At 38.8% G+C, this 18,854-nt stretch overlaps 1 protein-coding gene and 3 non-coding genes across 4 annotated transcripts in view; 2 read left to right on the forward strand and 2 right to left on the reverse strand.

Moving 5' to 3' along the window:
* Positions 1-18,854, reverse strand: part of LOC114035151 — a 51,686-nt gene that overhangs the window by 14,660 nt on the left and 18,172 nt on the right. The window lies entirely within an intron of this gene.
* TRNAM-CAU lies at positions 7,170-7,242 on the forward strand. The gene has a single exon. It is a non-coding gene; the product is annotated as a tRNA-Met (tRNA).
* On the forward strand, positions 15,974-16,045 carry TRNAM-CAU. The gene has a single exon. It is a non-coding gene; the product is annotated as a tRNA-Met (tRNA).
* TRNAR-CCG lies at positions 17,045-17,117 on the reverse strand. The gene has a single exon. It is a non-coding gene; the product is annotated as a tRNA-Arg (tRNA).

An 18,854-nucleotide genomic window follows, 5' to 3' on the forward strand; every position in this document is an offset into this window, starting at 1 on the left:
ACACTCTCTAGCCTAGTCTAGTCTAGTCTAGTGAATACACTCTCTAGTCTAGTCTAGTCTAGTCTAGTGAATACACTCTCTAGCCTAGTCTAGTCTAGTCTAGTGAATACACACTCTAGTAGGACACTTCAGTTTTGACTGGCATCCCCTCGGTCTCCTCAGGTTTCACTGGGCAATGACTTCATTTTGTGCTTGAGTTGCAATTGCTGTAGATGCACAATCCTGAAGAACCTCTAAGTCAAAACAGTTGATACATTTGTGAACCTTCCTTGGATACTTTTACTTGATTTATGATATTGAATAGGGCTTTTAGTCTGGCCCATTTCCTTTATCTTTTAAACTTCTATTCAACACCAGCAAATGACATCTATTTTATGCAGTGAACTATTGCTTTTGTGTGTGTGTGTGTGTGTGTGTGTGTGTGCAGATAAATCAGAGGATGAGGTTAGCCCACCTGCTTTAGTAATTGTTTTTGTCATCTTATTTCTTTCCCCTAGTATCTTCCTATCTTTCTGTCACTGCTTTCTCATTTCAGAGTTGCGGGCAGAAGGTTCCAGACGGAAACCAATAGGAATGAGAAAGAGGTCTTTTGGACAGGGGAGAGAATTTCAGAAGGAAGGAAGGAAGGGAGAGAGAATGAAATTAGGAAGAAAGGAAGGAAGGATGGAAAAAGAGAAGGAAAATAAAGAAATTATTACCTTTTTTGTTACATCACTTTCATTTTCCAACATATCCCTCCTTCCTCTCCTATCCGTTTTTCCCCCAGAGGGTACAAAAGCAGTTGAGGAAAACGAACGAATATGTCAACCATGTTTTACAATAGGTGCAATATTCTAACCCCATAATCCAGGATGGAGTTAAATTCCGTTTTAGTCTAGGTACTGGTTAGAACGATTTAATTGATATTTACGAAATTCCTAATAAGTTAGATAAGAAGTAAAAGAAGCAGGACCATTAAAAAAAGAAACTTCCGTAACTGCCAATCGAGCCCGAGCCTTCAAATACTAACCACCAAGGAGACTTGCGCTGGCGTTACTATTTCACGTAATCATATCTTGTTACATATAAAGTTTATCGCCAGTACTTTTTTTTAATGTTTCCTGTTGGAACGAACTATTTTTCTGGTCTTAAATTCTTTTGGGTATTTCCATCTATCTACCCATCCATTTGTCCGTTTATCTATCTAATCAACCAACAGGCATTGATTAAATGCCTACTTTATAGTTGGGCCCTCCAGATTCAAAAAGGAAAATCAAACAGTCCCCGCCCTCAGCGAACTCACATCCCAGCCTGGGAAACAAGATGTGCACAGAGAACCACAGACATAAAATGGACAACGCAGTTCCCATAGAGGGAAGGAGCAGACACCCGCAGCCAGAGGGATTACAGAACGTTGTCTTTCACAAAGATCTCTCTCTCTCTACCCTCCCTCACCGTAGTAGAACCTGGCGCTTCAGAGGCTCCTGGAAAGGATCTGAGCTTTCCAAAAGCCCAGGAGAGTACTTTCGGTGGACCTCGGACTGACAGAAACATAACAATGAGTAGTACTAGACATGGAAACCTAGCTTGGAGACAGATTGGGAGCAGTTTCTGTCCTGTGTTACGCACGATATGTACTGTAGGTCTCCAGGAACAGGGCAAGCACTCACTCACTTGGCCCTTTGCTCTAGGAAGTCTTTGGGCAGTTAAGCCTAGACTGCCTGGAGACTGCACTCCTGGGTGATGATCGCTCCAGTCCTAGGCGTTGCGATCCTTCATTTAACGTGGTATAGTAGCAAGACTGCAGAAACCTTGCTATAAATCCTGCCTTTCCCATTTACTACTTCTCTAACCATAGAAAAAACACTTCCCTTCCTTGAGCTTCAGTTTTTTCATCTGTAAAATGGGACAGAATAACAACTGTGGTGTTTAACCTCAGAGGTTTGTCTTGAGGACTAAATGAAGTAAAGTAGTTAAAGTTCTTTGCAACCCTTAAGTACTATATAAATGACATTTTTTTATTACTGTGAGTTTCAGGAGGATCAATGTTTCATAAGACACTCATGTAATTCATTTAACTTCTCTAACCTTCAGTTTCCTCATCTATAAAGTCAGGTAACAGTAATTTTACTATGGACCTTACGATGTTGCTGTGAGGAATGGATTTTGAAACTGATTGTGCAGGCAGTTCTGAATAAATTACTTGACAAAACTGTAGGAATTTTGAGATCTCATCTCTATTATTTATAGCCCTCACAGCCTCTGCTCTAAACTCCTACCTCACCTAAAAATGTCAGCCCATATTTCTTCCTCACTACCAAATGGGATCACCAGGTGATACAATAAATGCATCCTTGAATAAATGGAGCCATGAATGTCTTGGCATCAAATATGTCTTTATTGATTTCCTACTGCAAATAGGGCACATAAACATCCAGAGGACTTTGGGACATTCACTAGGCCTTAAGGAATTATTATGAGTAAACTGTGACCCACCATTCCTCTCTCTGCCTAAGCTCAGATCTCTCCTGACTCTTCCAGAGTGTCTGCCAAGAAAACTTAAGTCAGGAGTGGGGAACCTGTGGCCTCCAGGCCACACGTGGTCTTCTAGGTCCTTGAGTGCAGCCTTTTGACTGAGTCCAAGTTTTACAGAATAAATCCTTTTATTAAGGGGATTTGTTCGGTGAAGTTTGGATTCACTCAAAGAGCCACACTTGAGGGCCTAGAGGGCCACATGTGGCCTGGAGGCTGCAGGTTCCCCACCCCTGGCTTAGGTGGTTTAGACCACTAGGTATCAGAGATTTGAAAAGAACCACCTTTTGGGCACTTTGCCTTGGTTGCTGTGGCACAAAATATTAGCTTAGCAATGGAGGACCTGGAGAATGGGAAATTTTGTCTTTCTGCAGCAGCTACTTTTATCACATTCTTAAGTGTTTTCTGTTCAAAATCCTGTTAACTTAAGCAATGGCAAAAAAGTAATTCAGAGAAATAGGGTGTTGAAGGGGGGGAAAAACATTATTGCTATACTCTGCTGTACTTAGGTTCCATGCCCTCAGACATGTCTCTCTGACACAAGATATTGGAAGGGGGGGAGTGTTGGGATTTAAAAAAACATTTAACTAATAAATTTTCTAAAAAAAAAAAATAATTATCTGCTCCTCCCATTACCCCTCACTGAAGAATTTTTTTTAAATCCCACCATATGTGGGCAGCTAGTTGGCAAGTAGATAGAGCACTAGCCCTGGGGTCTGGAGGATCTAAGTTCAAATTTGGCCCCAGACACTTATTAGCTGTGTGACTCTGGACAAGTCACTTAACCTCAATTGCCTTCCCCCCCAAAAAAACCCTCAACATATATCTACATACTCAGTGAAACAAATTCCTACATTAGCCATATTTTTTAAAAATGTCTCTTCCTCCATTCTAAGCTTATCATCTCTCTGTCAGGAGGTGAGTAGTATGCTTCATCTCCATTTATTGTATTTTTCAGAGTTCTAAAGTCTTTCAAAGTTGTTTAAAAGATTATCATTGTATTTCTTCTAGTTCTCACTTTGTTTTCTTTCAGTTTATAAAGGTCTTTCAAGTTTTCTCTGAAATTGTCCATTTTATCATTTTTATAGCACAATAATATTCCCTTACATGCATATACTAAAATTTGCTTTACTATTTCCCAAAAGGAAGACAACACCTTAGTTTCAGTTTCTGGGCTATTATGAAAAGTGCTGCTATCGAGATCCTTTTCCTCTTTCTTTGACTTCTTTGAGGTATAGGCCTAGTGTTGGTATAGCTGGGTCAAAGAGTATGTATACTTTTGCTAAATTTCTAGGCATAGTTCCAAAATGCTTTCCATAATGGCTATATCAGTTCACAGCCCTTCAAACATTTGTCATTTTCTTTTTTTTTCATGTTTGTGAGTCTGATAGCTATGAGGTGGAACCTCAGAGCCACTTTATATTTATCTAATTATTAGTGATTTAGAACATTTTTATATGAGTATTGATAGCTTAGATTTCTTCCTTTAAAAACTGCCTCATCATATCTTTTGACCATTTATCTGTTGGTGAATGACTCTTTGGCATAAGGAGAGAGAAATGTATGCCCTGAGTTGGGGTACAGAAATCCATGATTATAGAAGCATTGGGGTGAGAGGCAAACCAGGGACACATGACAGGCAGAAGAAAGGGAGAGTGGTACTGTGAAAAATACCCTTTCTTATGGTTCTGAGCAGGACAAATTGAAGAGAGGGAGAGATGGTATTAATAGTTTTTATCATCCTCAAATGCAAGATGTCTTCATTGATTGCATGTAGGGCACATAAACCTTGAGATAGACACAAGCTTATGTAGTTCCCTTGTTTGTAAGAGTTGAAAATAGTTGAATATTCCTAACATTCTATGATTTTCTGAAAATGAGTTAGTCATTTGAGACCCCTAATGGGAAGTATGATGGTACTTTCCCAGAACACTTCCTTGCTTGTTATTAGGGACAATGTGACATTTCTGACTCAGTCTTCACTGAAAAACCCTGGGAATATAGATGGGATTGGTTTCTTCGGAACTTCCTCCATAATTGCCAAATTTAATTACTTTTTTCTCAATTCTCATATTTCTAGATATCTCTAAAGCCTTTGACACTATCAATTACTCTTTTCTTCTTCTCTCTAGGTTTCTGTAACAATACCCTGTCCTTATTCTCCTCCTAGCTATATGATCACTCTTCAGTATTCTTTGCTGGATCTTCATCCAGGTCATACACTAACTATGGATGTCCCATAGGGCTTTATCCTGGGCCATCTCTTCTCTCTATATACTATTTCAATTGGTGATCTCATCAGCTCCCTAGATTCAATTATTATCCCTATGCTGGTGATATTCTAATCTACTTATCCATCCCTAACCTCTCCCTTGACCTCCAGTCTCCCATCTCCAACTACTTATTAAACATCCCAAACTGAATATCCCATAGACATCTTTTTGTTGTTGTTGTTGTTGTTATTGCTTTTTTGGTGAAGCAATCAGGGTTAAATGACTTGCCCAGAGTCACACAGCTCCATAGACATCTTAAACCCAAAATATCCAAAATTGAATTCATTATCCTTTCCCTTAGAATCATCCCTTCTTCCCAAATTCCTTTTTACTGTGGAGGGCACCATCATCTTCCCAGTTACCCAGGCTCAAAACTTAGATATCATCCTTGATTTCTTTTTCCTCCCCCCGTACCCATATCTTGTAATCTTTGCTAAGAGATCAGGTCTACCAGGATTGCTGTCCCTCTGGAGGAGACGAAATCTTCCCTAATAGCACAAGGAAAGGAAAGGACAGAGGACATATCTTTAGGGGCATGGCACTGGTTAACTTATTGAGGATTAAAGACAACAAGCAGATGTCCCAGGGATTACCCAGGACAAAGATAACAACTTTTCTTTTAATTATTTCTTTAAACTAACTTGGAGGGAAAGCTGATTTCCTGAGCTTAACTCAAGGATATAACATGGTGGCTTTAGGCAGATGCAGACTCAATTATAAAAGTAATACAACTTAAAATCAATGACATTGTAGGATCAATATAGTAGAAATCAATACAGAAGAAACTACAGGCAATATTAATTTGGACATTTTAGGTTTGCTTTATCAAAGAGAAACAATAGTCACTTAACTTTCAGCATGTCCTTGAAGGATCATTTTTCTAAGACCGTCCACATTTCTAAGATATATAAGGAACTGATTCAAATTTATAAGAATGAAAGCCATTCCTCAACTGAAAAATGTTCAAAGGATATGAATAGGCAGTTTTCAAAGGAAGAAATCAATAGGAAATAATTATAGAAATGCAAATTAAAACAACCCTCAGGTTCCATTCCATACTAATCGGATTGGCATGAGGAGAAGGGGGGGAGGAAGAGGAAAAGTAGGAGGAGGAGGAGATAGGAAGATGGATAGATGTATACTTTAAATTCAAACCTCCTCTCCATAGCTATTCAGAAATAATGAAACCTCTTCAATTACACTACTCTCAGTAAATAAATTATATATATATATAATATTTAGAGAAAATAGGTTTTTTTGTTTGTTTTTAATGCAGACTCTCCTCACCTCTCCCACAGATTATTCAATAGCCTTTTGGTTAATCTCTCCACTTCAAGTCTTTTCCCCACTCTGATATCAAACTTCCTCCACTCAGGTATCAAACTGCTTTTCTTAAAGCACAAGTGTGACCAGTCAGCACTCCCCTACCCCTATTCAATGAATTCCAGTGGCTCCCTATTGCTTCTAGGACAAACATTAGTTGGCTTTTAAAGCCCTCCATAGCCTGAATCCTCCCTACCTTTCCAGTTGCCTGACACTTTACTCCCCTCCAGGTACCCCATTTTTCTATGACACTGACCTTCTCGCTCTTCCTCTAACCTCTCTCTCCACTTCCCAACTTCACATTTTTCATTGACCGTCTCCCACGTCTTATATGCTCTCCCTCCTCACCTCTGCTATTTGACTTTCCTCTTCTCCTTCAAGGTTTGCCTAAAATTCCATCTTCCGCCTTTTTGTCTTTCCCTATCCCCCACCCCTTACCCCTCCCAGTGTCTTACTTTGGAGATTACAGGTCATTTATACTGTATATATCTTATACGAACGTAGTTATTTTACATGTTCTCTCCCCCACTAGGGTGTGGACTCCTTGAAGGCAGGGGCTGTATTTTTGTCTTTCCCCAGAGCTTAGCAAAATGTCTGGCTCATAGTAAGCACTCACTAAATACTTGTCGGCTGACTGCCTAGGTATTGGAGATAGAAAAACAAAAAAGGATAGCCCCTACCTTCAAGAGGCTTACATTCTATTGGGAAGATAAGGTTGGGCAGAAAAATTGTATCCAAATTGTGGTGTACATTTGCTTTCATCCAGGTCCCATAAAAATGATTTGATTCCATGAGATCTCTATGGTCAAGAGGTGTCATCTCCTTTATGGCCGGTAGGGGGTGCTTGGTATGAATTTTCTCTACAGTGGCAAGTAACCAGGAAATAATTAGAGAGATGGACAGACAAGGAAAGGCTTAAGAATTCCCTTCTAAAATCTCCAAAAAAAAAAAATTATGTTAAAGAAAATCATGAAAAACAAAACAATTTATAATAATGCTCTGTTAACTGAGAACAAGGAAGCTTCTTACCCAAGAATTTACAGTGTAACAAGCACTTCCGAAGCCTTCTTAGCGCAGTAGGCAGCGCGTCAGTCTCATAATCTGAAGGTCCTGAGTTCGAGTCTCAGAGAGGGCACAGTATTTTGAATTTGAATAGAAAAAGGTTTCTTTACCACTTCCCTCCCCTAAGCAGTATCCTTGCATTAAAAGGACAAAGAAATTGAATAATGAAATCGGTTTCCTGTATTACCTGCCTGTTACCAGAATGGGGAGGAAAGCACAGGGGAAGAAAGACCACCAGAATGGGGAAGAAAGCACAGGAGAAGAAAGACCACCGTTGGAGTTTGCAAGAGGAAAAGCCTCTCAGCACCTCCGGAAGGAAAGAGGATCTGTGAACATTCGAAAATATAATTAAAACCTTAGCTTCCATAGAATGAAACAAAATGCATCTAATTCGGATTCCAGATCTTACCTCTTCTAATCTTATTTAATAGGACGCTAACTAACCCCGCCATTCTTTCCTCCATCTTCACTAACCCGTACAAATGTGCAATAGGAAAAACGACCTCGTATCCATCCCAAAATGGTTGAAAGAAAAGAGAAGAATGGAAGAGGCTACCACTCAGCTTTTTACAAGCTACGTGACTGATTTAATCTGCAAGGCGAGAGAAAACATTATCCTGACTCTGCTCTCTGACCAGTACAGGCAAAAACCAGTCAGGCTGGGCCTTGATCTCTCTTCCCCAGGGAATACCTAAGAGCAATCACTACAAACATCTGTTTTAAGTCTTTATAAATTACATCCTCCCACACCCTCCCGGAAAAAGGGATGGAGGGGGAAAAATGCTTCTTTTTCTAAAATGAATTAAACCATCTAATAATAACTTCTTGTCTGACAGAATTAAAACAGATTTAAGGCAAATGCTCTATCTAGTTTACAGGGAAAGCACCGCCATCTGGTGGAAGTTTAAGACAACGCGGTTATAAAATATTCGGTAAGGATTTGAACGAGGTGTCTGTTTGTGCCTGTTGTACGGCAATACCACTGGAGAGCGCAAATAAATGAACAAATAAGTGAAAAGCAGCGAGTAATAGGACTCCAGGATTCCTCAGGGAACTATTTGAACTTAGTCTTCAAAGGGTAACAGAAATAAAGAAAACGTGGGAGCACAGGTGGAAAAGCAAAACATCAAATAATACAATGGGGTGGTTGTGTGATTAATAAAAAAAAAAAAAAGCTAACGTTTACATAGGACTACTATGTGTCAGACCCTGTGCTAAACGCTTTGCACTTATTGTCTCACTTGATCCTCACAACTACCCTGGGAGGTAGGTGCTATTATACCCATTTTACAGATGAGGAAACTGAGGCAAACAGCGTTAAATGATTTGCCCAGGGTCATACAGAGAGTGTCTGAGGCTGAATTTGAATTCAGATCTTCCTGGCTCCAGGCCCAGCACTCTATCATTGCAGAAATTGAATGATCACCTGACAAGGATATTGGGGAGAGGGAATTCCTTAGTAAGACAAAAGCCCAATGACTTTTGAGGCTGTTTATCTCAATATAATTCTATGATTGACAATTGTGACTTTTCACAAAAATGAGGCTTACTGCGATAAAATACAATGAACAAGCATTTTTATGCTGTACTAAATATGACATTTGCCTCATTAGTGAAAGTCCTGGGCTTGAACCCCAGGAAAAACCAACCTTACTCTTCTTTGTTTCAAAAACTAAAGTGTGTGCCAGCTGGGTGATCTTCCAAGTTACTAGCATTCACCATTCCTGTCTCAGCAACTGGTTACCCTAATCAACTGTAAATCCCAAGCCTGGTGCTTCAAACTCATAAACTGATGATTTTCATAGGGAAAATCTGAGGTATTGCTCTGATTCATAAACTGCTGTTTTCCTTTATCCTTCAGATCAATATCCATTCCACCACAGAAACTGTGACTGATGTGTCCTGTCATGAATACACCTTGTTGAGGACATTTTTTTTTTTATTTGTTGAAGTGAATCAATCTGAACTGAAGTAAAAAGTGTGTGAATAGACCATTAATTCCCTGGTAAAACTCTAGGGATAATCTCTTAACATTTAGAGACTTTGTAACAGGTGATTAATAAAGTCAGGTTCTTACCAGCATGTGCAGCATGCTCTTTTGATTTCTCCTTTACAGCACAATCGCATATCCTATGACTGTTTCCAGTTAGCTGATGTGTGGTAAAAAGAAGTCTTTGTGATTATATAGTGAGCCAAAAATAAGTGTGTATAAAAAAGAATCCTATGATGGTAACAATCTTTTTCTTTCCCAGATTGCAAGCAAAGAGGATGAACAGCAGTGAGTTTCTGGTTGGTAGAGAGACTTTATTCCCTCTCTCACCTGGAGCTACCATGAAGCCATGAACATATGGGATGTTTGTTTTTCTGTCTCTGTTGTATCTATTCTTTCCAGATCTGAAGAAAGGAGTATTGGAGAAAGTTACAACCTTATGAGCTGATGAGAAGATTATTCCAAGAGAAGATGGGATGAAGAAACACGTTAAGTTTGGAGAAGATTTAAGGGGAACATCATTGCTGTCTTCAAATATTGAAGGCTTGTCATGCAGAAGAGAGCTCAGACTAGTTCAGCCTAACACCAAAGGATCAAGGAGTGGAAGATGCAGAGACTATTTGGCTCCAAATAAGATAGCTCCTGACCATTAGTGTTGTTCTAAATTGAAATGAACTACCTTGGAAATAAGAGCTCTTCTTCTCTGAAGGTCTTCAAACAGAAATTGAACAATTTTGAGGGGTGTTATAAAAGGGGATCCCTGTTCATATGTCTGTGGATTGCAGAAACTTTGTTGTTCCTTTTTCCTCAAAGATTCTACAAGTTCATGATTCAGTATTAAACAAGTGTCCAAGTGAGAGTCAATCAGTCAACAAGCATTTATTAAGCACCTATTGTGCTAATGTCTGGTGATACAAAGAAAGGCAAACAAAACATTTTAAACCTGTCCCTACTGTCAAGATGCTCACAATCTACTGGAGAGACAACATTCAAATGATTAAGGACAAACAACATATATGGAGGATAAACTGGAAGTAATTAACAGAAGAAAGGCACTTGAATTAAGGGGACAGGAAAAAGCTTCTTCTAGAAGGTAAGATTTTAACTGGGACTAGCAGGAAGCAGAGAGAAAGAGGGAGGGAATTCCAGATATGGGGAGATAATGAGCAAAAATGCATCCATGCAGATAGAAATCGCATTTTGGAACTTGTGTTATTGGTTTCCAGAGAATGTGGGGAGAGTAAGGTATAAGAAGACTGGAAAGGTAGGAAAAGTCCAGGTTAAGAAAGACTTTGAATGTCAAAGAAGACTTTAATCCTGGAGATGATACAGAAACACTGGAGTTTATGGAATAGGTGAATGATATGGTCAGACCTGCCCTTTGGCTAGATCAATTTGGCATCCTAAAGATGGATGGACTGAAGTGGGAAGAAACATGAAACAGGGGGAAGAACCAGAAAGCTATTTCAATAAGCCAGGCATGAGGTGCTGATGACCTAAGTAGGTAAAAATGATAAGATTTACCAAGAAGTTCAGTATGGGAAATGAGAGAGAGTTAAAAGGTCAGGATAAAACCTAGGTGGCATGCCTGGGTCACTGGGAAAATAGTGGTGCCCTTGATGATAATAAGAGAATTGGGAATGGATGGGAAATGAGTTCATGTTGAGTTTAAGATATCTACAGAACAGCCAGTTTGAAATACCCAATAGGCAGTTGAAGATGCTAGACTAAATAAAGGCTAGGGCCAGACAGGTAGAACTAAGAATCATCTGCATAGAGATGATAATTGAATCTATGGAATCTGATGAGATCACCCAGAGAAATATTGTAGACAAGAGGGATCCAGACAGAGATTTGAAAGATATTAATTGTCATTACATTGCAAGTAAAGTTTGAAAAAGATTGCAATTGCCTATCTTATTTAATTCAAGAACTCCACAACTCTTCTTTTATGGTTTTTCAATCCACAGATACATTTGTTCTTATCTTAGTAGTTGAGGGAAAGAAAAATTATTTTCCTCATAAGCAGTGACAAATATAATTAGAATGGCCCAATCTTGAATATTTGAAGAGAAAACTGTAGAACACTCACTTCTAGAGCAGGGCTTCTTAAACTTTTTCCACCCGTGATCCATTTTTGCCCAAGAAATTTTTACATGACCCTGGGTATATAGGCATATAAAATAGGTATACAAATCAAATATCTACTGATAATAAATCATAAAAAAATTTATTTTAAAACATTTATTTGGTAAACATATAATTTTATCATTTATTAATGATGAAAGCAAATTTTTATAACTAACACAATTGTTAATTAACTAATTAGATGGATGTACTTGTTTACTTTTACATAAAGAATTAAATTTTGGAGAAATATTTGGTGCTTCAGGACATAGAGCATCTTCAACATTTTTAAGAATTGATCGATATTTTGATTTTATAATTGTCAATGCTGAGAATGCCCTTTATATAAATACATAGGATAAAATGGAAGAAGTATGTTTAGGACCATTTCAGAAATTGTTGGAAATTCTGTCCTAATCCTGAGCCAAAATTCATTTAATGATTTTTCAGGAAGCTTAAATTTTATACTTGTGTTGTTTGATGATTCAGCAAATTCTTCTTCAACTTTTAATGGCAGATGACTGACATTTTTCATTTCAATTGAGTATGGTTCATGAACCTTACTTAGATTTTTAGAATAAAAATTTGAAGGGAAATATTCCTGAAACTGTGTCTCCAGGCACTTCAGATGATCAGTTATAATTCCTACAATTAAATCTTTAGGAAGGTTATTTTCAACTATAAAGTATCTGTAGCTGTAAACATTTCTAAAGAACCATTTTCTACCCTGTTCTTTCATATGTAACTTTTTTAGTAAAACTTTCAATTTTATTTTTTAACATAGATGTTATAATTTTTTCCTTGGAAGCAACATCTTTAAATCATTGAGTTTTTCAGAAATGTCCAATAAATAACAGTTTTGAAAGCTGTAAGTCATTATGAAAAAAATTAACAAAATCGGATTTCTGCCCAGTCAAAAATAGAACAACTTCATCTTTCAATTTCAATAATATGTTTAAACTTTGCCCTCTTGAGAGCCACCTTACCTCTGCATGTAGTGAGAGAGTTTGTATATTTTAAAGGTGAATTGCATAGGGGAAGACTGTGGATAAACAAACTAAAGAGGGAAAAAAGAGAGATCCTTTTGAGTTTTCCTCTGGACCTATGGCTCTTTGAGCCCAGATCTCACCCTCCCACTTAGAAGCCACTGATGACTCAACTTTTTGTTTCCCCAGAGAGCCACCTTACCTCTGCATGTAGTAATAAGCTTTTCTAATCAGAATCCACTTCTTTCCAAAGGTTTGAAAACAAACGACTGTTAAGGGTACGGACTTTTAGTGAAGTTAGTGATTTTGATAGTATCTCCAAGCACAATATCTAACTCCAGTGATATTTTATTTTGGTTACCAGTGCCTCCCAATGGATCACACAGTGAGTAAAAGTGGTATGTTCATTGCCACCAACTTTAACTTTTGCTACAAATCTCACCCATCATTGCTCCAGCACTGTCTGTTCAGACTCCAATACAATTTTTCCACTGTAAACTTTCATTTGTGAAAAATTCATCAACTTTAAAACATATATCCTCCCCTCTTATGTGCCCTTCCAAAGGGCAACAAAACAAGTGTTCCTCCTGTATGCTTCCTTCATAAACATATCTTACATAAAGTAACAATTGTGCCATGTTAGAAATATCAGTTGTTTCTTCTAAATGAATTGCAAACTTTGAGCTGCCCTAAAGCCTGGTAATAAGCTGCTGAAATTGGTCATTACTAATTTCAGAAATTCTTTTAGAAACAGTATCACTTGATAAAGGACTTTTGTTAATTTCATCCCCATACTTTTTCCCATGAGCTGTTTCTGACATTTTAATAGCAGCAAGTAACACAAGATCTTCTCATATCATATAGGACCTTTTAGTTTTTGCAATTAAATAAGAAATTCTGTAAGATGCTAGCCAATGCTTTTCTATGACAGTAACAAATTTTTCAAAACATTGTTTTTCTTTATTTGAAGATTTTAAAAGTCATTCAAAATATTCCTTTAGTTTATTGCAGTATACTGCATGCTTGGTATTAAGATGTTGTTTTAGTTTGGCTGGCTTCATGCTCTCCACAGTCAAAACTTCATTATAAATTAAGCAAAGGGGTTTTTCTGCACAATCATCATTATAAGAAGTAAATTCACATTGCAAAAATGATTCAACACATTTTCTTTTTCCTGTCATTTTAGGTGTACTACAACCTGGTAGTGAAGATTGCTGCACTGTTATCAGTATTTTATCTCTTCTGTCTAAATTTAGCCACTTATTCATAAACAAAAATATTTTTATTCTAAAATATAAATATATGTTGCTAATAATTTCTCAAATAAATACTAGCTTTGGTTTATGAAATAACACTTGTTTGTGCTTAATTTAAAAAATGAATGTCCATACTTACATACACATACAGACGTGATGGTGGAAAAAATATTATTACTTTACTTGCTGCAATTAAACACTTATGTTTCTGTAACAAAAAAAAAAAAATGCCGAAACAGCAATTTAAAAAAAATCAAACATTCTAACACAATACAACCAAAAGTTATACTAATTTGAAACTTATATGCTGAGGAATGGTGATAGGAAAATATTAAGTCTTTATTTTCTGTAATTAAACTACTTCGTTTCTGTAAGAGAAGAAAACTTTGTGCGTACAATACTGCAATTCATAAAATACAAGAGTCTCGAATCTGAGCCAGAGTGTTTCTGGCAGCATTCATTGGCCTTGCATGGTGTGACTGCATGCACAGTGCAAAGTGCTCATGCTACAAAGAATTGGTTCAGAACCAAGGCTGCAGTGAAGTTTCAAGATGGAACACAGCAAGTGCTTTTGGATTCATTGAGTTTGATTTTCAATTAATTTTTGATTGTTGCACATTCAGAAACCTTTAAGTGTTGCCAAATTTTTCAAGACTCCCACATCAGGTTGGGACCCACAGTTTAAGAAGCTCTGAAGGGATTTCAAGTGGAAAAAGTTTAAAGAAGCACTGCTCTAGACCACCAGATCAGTCAATCAGTGAACATTTATTAAGCCACACAAATACTCAAATAGACCCATAAAATTTTCAATGTGAGTATTCCCTTGTTTCAGGGAGAAGCTTGGTGTCATTAAAAGAACTGTGGGATTCCCTATTGAGCTATCCAGCCCACTCATCTCCTCCTATTTGACTCCAACACCATTTCACTACCCATTTTCAGCTTCTGTCCAAGACATTCAATTATCCATATAACTATTGTTCTATACTGATGTACAAATGCTATAGCTTTCATCCTTTCCATGTCACTAAGTTGCAGGTCTAAAACTGAACTTTGTAGCTTTAAGAGTAGATGTGTCTCTCTTTATGACTTCCTTGTTTCTATTAGTGGCACTACACAAGTTCTCATATTAGAAAACTTATCCACAATGGAGAAAGGAGTGTACCTTGGACAGAGAGGCAATGTGGGGGTATAAGAATACTCAGCAAAGGAGTGTGACCTAGGATATAGCCCCACTTGGGTTGAGGGGCCACCCAGGGATGATAGGGCCTCTATTCCCCCAAAGAATTTAGTAGAGTTGAAAGAGATGGGGCAGAGGAGGCCCAAGGACTGCACATTGAGGTAGGGATTGGGGCAGGAGGTGGGGAAGGCAGAGAGATTGGCCCTGAAGATTGTCCTTTGAGGTGAGGCAGATTGGTGAAACCATGTGAGAGAGTTTGTATATTTTAAAGGTGAACTGCATAGGGGAAGACTGTAGATAAACAAACTAAAGAGGTAAAAAAGAGAGATCCTTTTGAGTTTTCCTCTGGACTTATGGCTCTTTGAGCCCAGGTTTCACCCTCCCACTTAGGAGCCACTGATGACTCAATTTTTTGTTTCCCCAGAGTTTTTCCAGAATCTTCATGATGGCCATCACTGTCACCTAAGGGTTGCTAAACAGAGAGGAAGAAAACTTCAGAGACATATAGAAAGATAGGTAAGTAGATACAGAAACATTTAGTAAGTGTTTACTATGTGCCAGGCACTGTGCTTAAAATGGGAGAGGGATAAAAATAAAAGTAAGCATGACAGTATCCACCCTGAAGGAGCTTGCATTCTAATGGGGGCAAACTACACAAAAAGGGGAGCTGAAAATCTGGGGGCGGGGGGCTGCAAAGGAAAAGTTTGTACCATGACTTGGTACCTGGAAAGATAAGGTCAAAACTCACCTCTCAGAGCCAGAAGGCTAGGGGTTAAGTCCAAGGTTCCTGCAAAAGGGAGATAAAGATAATGATCCAAAAGCTGGAAGCCAGGAGAGGAGGTGGCCCTCAAGGGATGAAAGTAGTTAAGGAGGACCAAAACAAAACCCCTGAGGGGTGATGCCTTGGCTCTACAGATTTTCCTTTCTCCCCTTCTCTCTTTATCTTCTTCACTCACAATTCTCGGTCCCTACTCCTCATCAAATCTTTTAACACAAGACAAATGGCAAAGGAAGATATTAAGGGATAGATGGATTGGAGAAATAATTTGAAATTAAAAATAAGAGATGTCAAGATAATTTTATATATCTATATATATATACATATATAACAGCATCTTAAGTGTTGGTGTGTGTGTGTGTGTGTGTATGTCTGCTGGGATGATTTAGACAAAGCACCACAGGAAAATTGTGGAATAACTCCTAAAAATGATCAGGGCCTGAAGGAAAATGACACCTCTTAAAAGCACCTCTTAAGCTCTTTGTCGTGCAGCAGAGTGGCGCAGCGGAAGCGTGCTGGGCCCATAACCCAGAGGTCGATGGATCGAAACCATCCTCTGCTAACAAATCTTTGTATTTTGAAAAGAAGGTAGAGAAGAAATGACGGTGGTGTAAGCAGTGTTAAAGACTGCTGAGAAATCGAGATATTTCTGGGAATCAGGAACTTTTCTCGGATCACTTAGGCTTTCCACTCCATTCGCAGCAGAAAAGGGTCGATATTTCAGATGAAATTCGAACGCAGACGTCTAGAAGGTCCGAACCTACCATGTGAAGAAACACAAGTACGGTAGGTTACGGACCACAGTAGAAAAAAAACAAAGACTTGCCACAGAATGGCTGGCCGCGGGCTCTCAGCCAGCTGCAAAGCCTGCTGAGCTGTCTGCTTGAAGGGAGAATGGGGTTGGGGTGGGCGCAGCGCAGCGGGGAGGAGAGGGAAGATTGAGGAACACCCCAGGTTCTTTTCCCGAAAGCTGGCAGCGGTCTGAGAGCCTTTGGCCAGCAGTCCTTGCCTCTTTTGCCTCTTGAATCCTCAGCATCCCTAGGAGCTAACCTACAAGGAGCTCCCACTCTCAGGGCTGGATTAACCCTATTGACTCCATACGAAATATATGCCCACGGACATAAAAGGAAGATGCCTGTAAACAAAACCTCCTTGTCTCAGTCAAGTTGTGTTGCTGGGACAAACGAGGTCATGGGTATTAGGTATGGGGGAACACTCATTCCCTAGATCTGAAACGGGATTTTACCATCTCACGCCATTTCTTTCATTATGACCATGAGCTCCAGCTCTCTGAACAGCGCAGGGAACTCAGATGTCTTTGCCTTAGGACGCAGGAAGGAACCTACGTTACCGACGTTTTTCCAAACAGCTAAATTAGGTTTGGTTTAAACCCTTAGAGGTAAACTGGGGCTGGTTTACAATGCCTTTCAATACGTTTTTACCTCTTGTGGCAGAGAATTAAATTGGGAAGAAAGCACAGCTCAGTACTGGTAGGCAAGCAGCTCAGTACTGGTAGGCAAGGCTGTTTAGTTTACGCGTGGAATAAAATGTGAACGCTGCACGACCACGAAGGGATTCGAACCCTCAATCTCCTGATCCGGAATCAGGCGCCTTATCCATTAGGCCACGCGGCCACCTACGTTCAGTACCGTTTTACTTTTCCAGGTTCTTTCTATTAGGTAATACAAACGAGTGGAGAGCTTTATAATTATTTCATTGATTCTGTGGAATTTGCTGTTTAATTTTGGTTTCTAAAATCTATTTAGTGTAAAGCTATATCTAGCAACAAACCCTCTCTGGTGGTATAGTGATCACTTTTTAAGGTTTTCAACACCCAGTTTGGGGGGGTGGGGAAGGGGAGGAATATGTCTAGAGGAAAGAGGACAGGATTTGGAGTCAGGCCAGATCTCAGTTCCCAATCCAACCTCTAAGACTAACTTTGAGATCTTGGTAAAGTCATTTAGCTTCAATGAGCCACAAATTCCTTATCTGTAAGGACAATAACTGTTGCTTTACCGGGACCTTGTGAGAAAATTAATTAATAAAGCAATATAAATACATTTATTAAGTATTTACTATTTGCCAAGCACTGTGCATTCTGGGGACAATACAAAATAGTCAAGACTGACAATTCCTTGTACGAATTTACTTTCCAAAAGAGGAAAACAAAAAATTGGAACAGATAGCCTGTTCCAGTGGGTCTGATAATGTATCTAAAGTTTAAGAGGGGTGCTTCACCCCCTCACCCAATTATTGTAAATAACACAGTGCTTCAAGACCTGATTCCTTCATCAGGTGAGAAAGCATCTTTGGATTTAGGAATCAATGATTCAAATGTTTAAACTATACCAGAACAATCACTACAGAACTCTACTGAATCAACCAAAAGTTAAAAACTAATTGTGAGCAATTCCTAGGCATTTCTACTGAATCCAAAGGTGCAAAGTAGATTCTAGGAAGGAAGTGCTTCTAGCTGTTGGATGAAATGACTTGAGGAAATGTATTGGAATTAGCTGAAAAAAATTAGATATACCACTGGATCTAGGTATATCAGATGTATATCAGATTGGAGCAGGAAAGTAATAACTCTTCCCTTTGAGGTTATGAACAGCTGCTGCCTGAGAGAATGGAGTAAACTCAGAGGGAGTAATATATATTCCTATCTCTCCTATGTCATAGGAGAGAATACACCAGGAGCAAACATGGTATCCAGCTGGAAGCTAAGAAGACCCAGGGATGAAAGTTAGCTTCAGGGAGAGTAAACTCTTTGGAGTCGAGTGGATTGCACTGTCATGATTCCATCAGTGCCCAACAAAAAACCCAGAAACACTTCAAGAGGAATTTCAAGAGGACTCTAGGATGGCAGAAAAGAACAACTGTCTGGCCCTAACCAGGAGTTATAAGTTACCACCTTGTCATATATGTCTCCAAGCCTGAGCCCACTTTCCCCTGAACTCTCTATGTATATATGAGACACTGTAACCCAGATTTCTGGGGGACATCAATTTATACTAACTGTTCTTTCTATACCGCTGTAATGTATTGCTTTTTAAAAGCCAATTAAGATGGACTAGCTAGTAATTAACAGAGACATTGCTTGAGGGCCCCCTCCCAACCCTGAAGAGAAGAATAGTTAACCACCCTCTGAGTTCCCAAAATGCCAGGGAAAATGAGAGTTGGTAAGTCCCTCCAGAGGGAAGTGTAACAAGTCCCATGCAAACCTTGAAGTCTCATAGAAATGTCAGCTCCTGTTATTTTCACCCAAGAAAAAATGGATTTAGACATAAAGTCTTATGAGAATATTAGTTGGAGATAAATACAGACTATGAAGGACTGACTCAATTCTCTAAATCCTTAGCCAACCAATAAAT

Source organism: Vombatus ursinus, unplaced genomic scaffold (genome assembly GCF_900497805.2).
Source record: "Vombatus ursinus unplaced genomic scaffold, bare-nosed wombat genome assembly UNPS02009173.1, whole genome shotgun sequence".
Taxonomy (NCBI): domain Eukaryota; kingdom Metazoa; phylum Chordata; class Mammalia; order Diprotodontia; family Vombatidae; genus Vombatus; species Vombatus ursinus.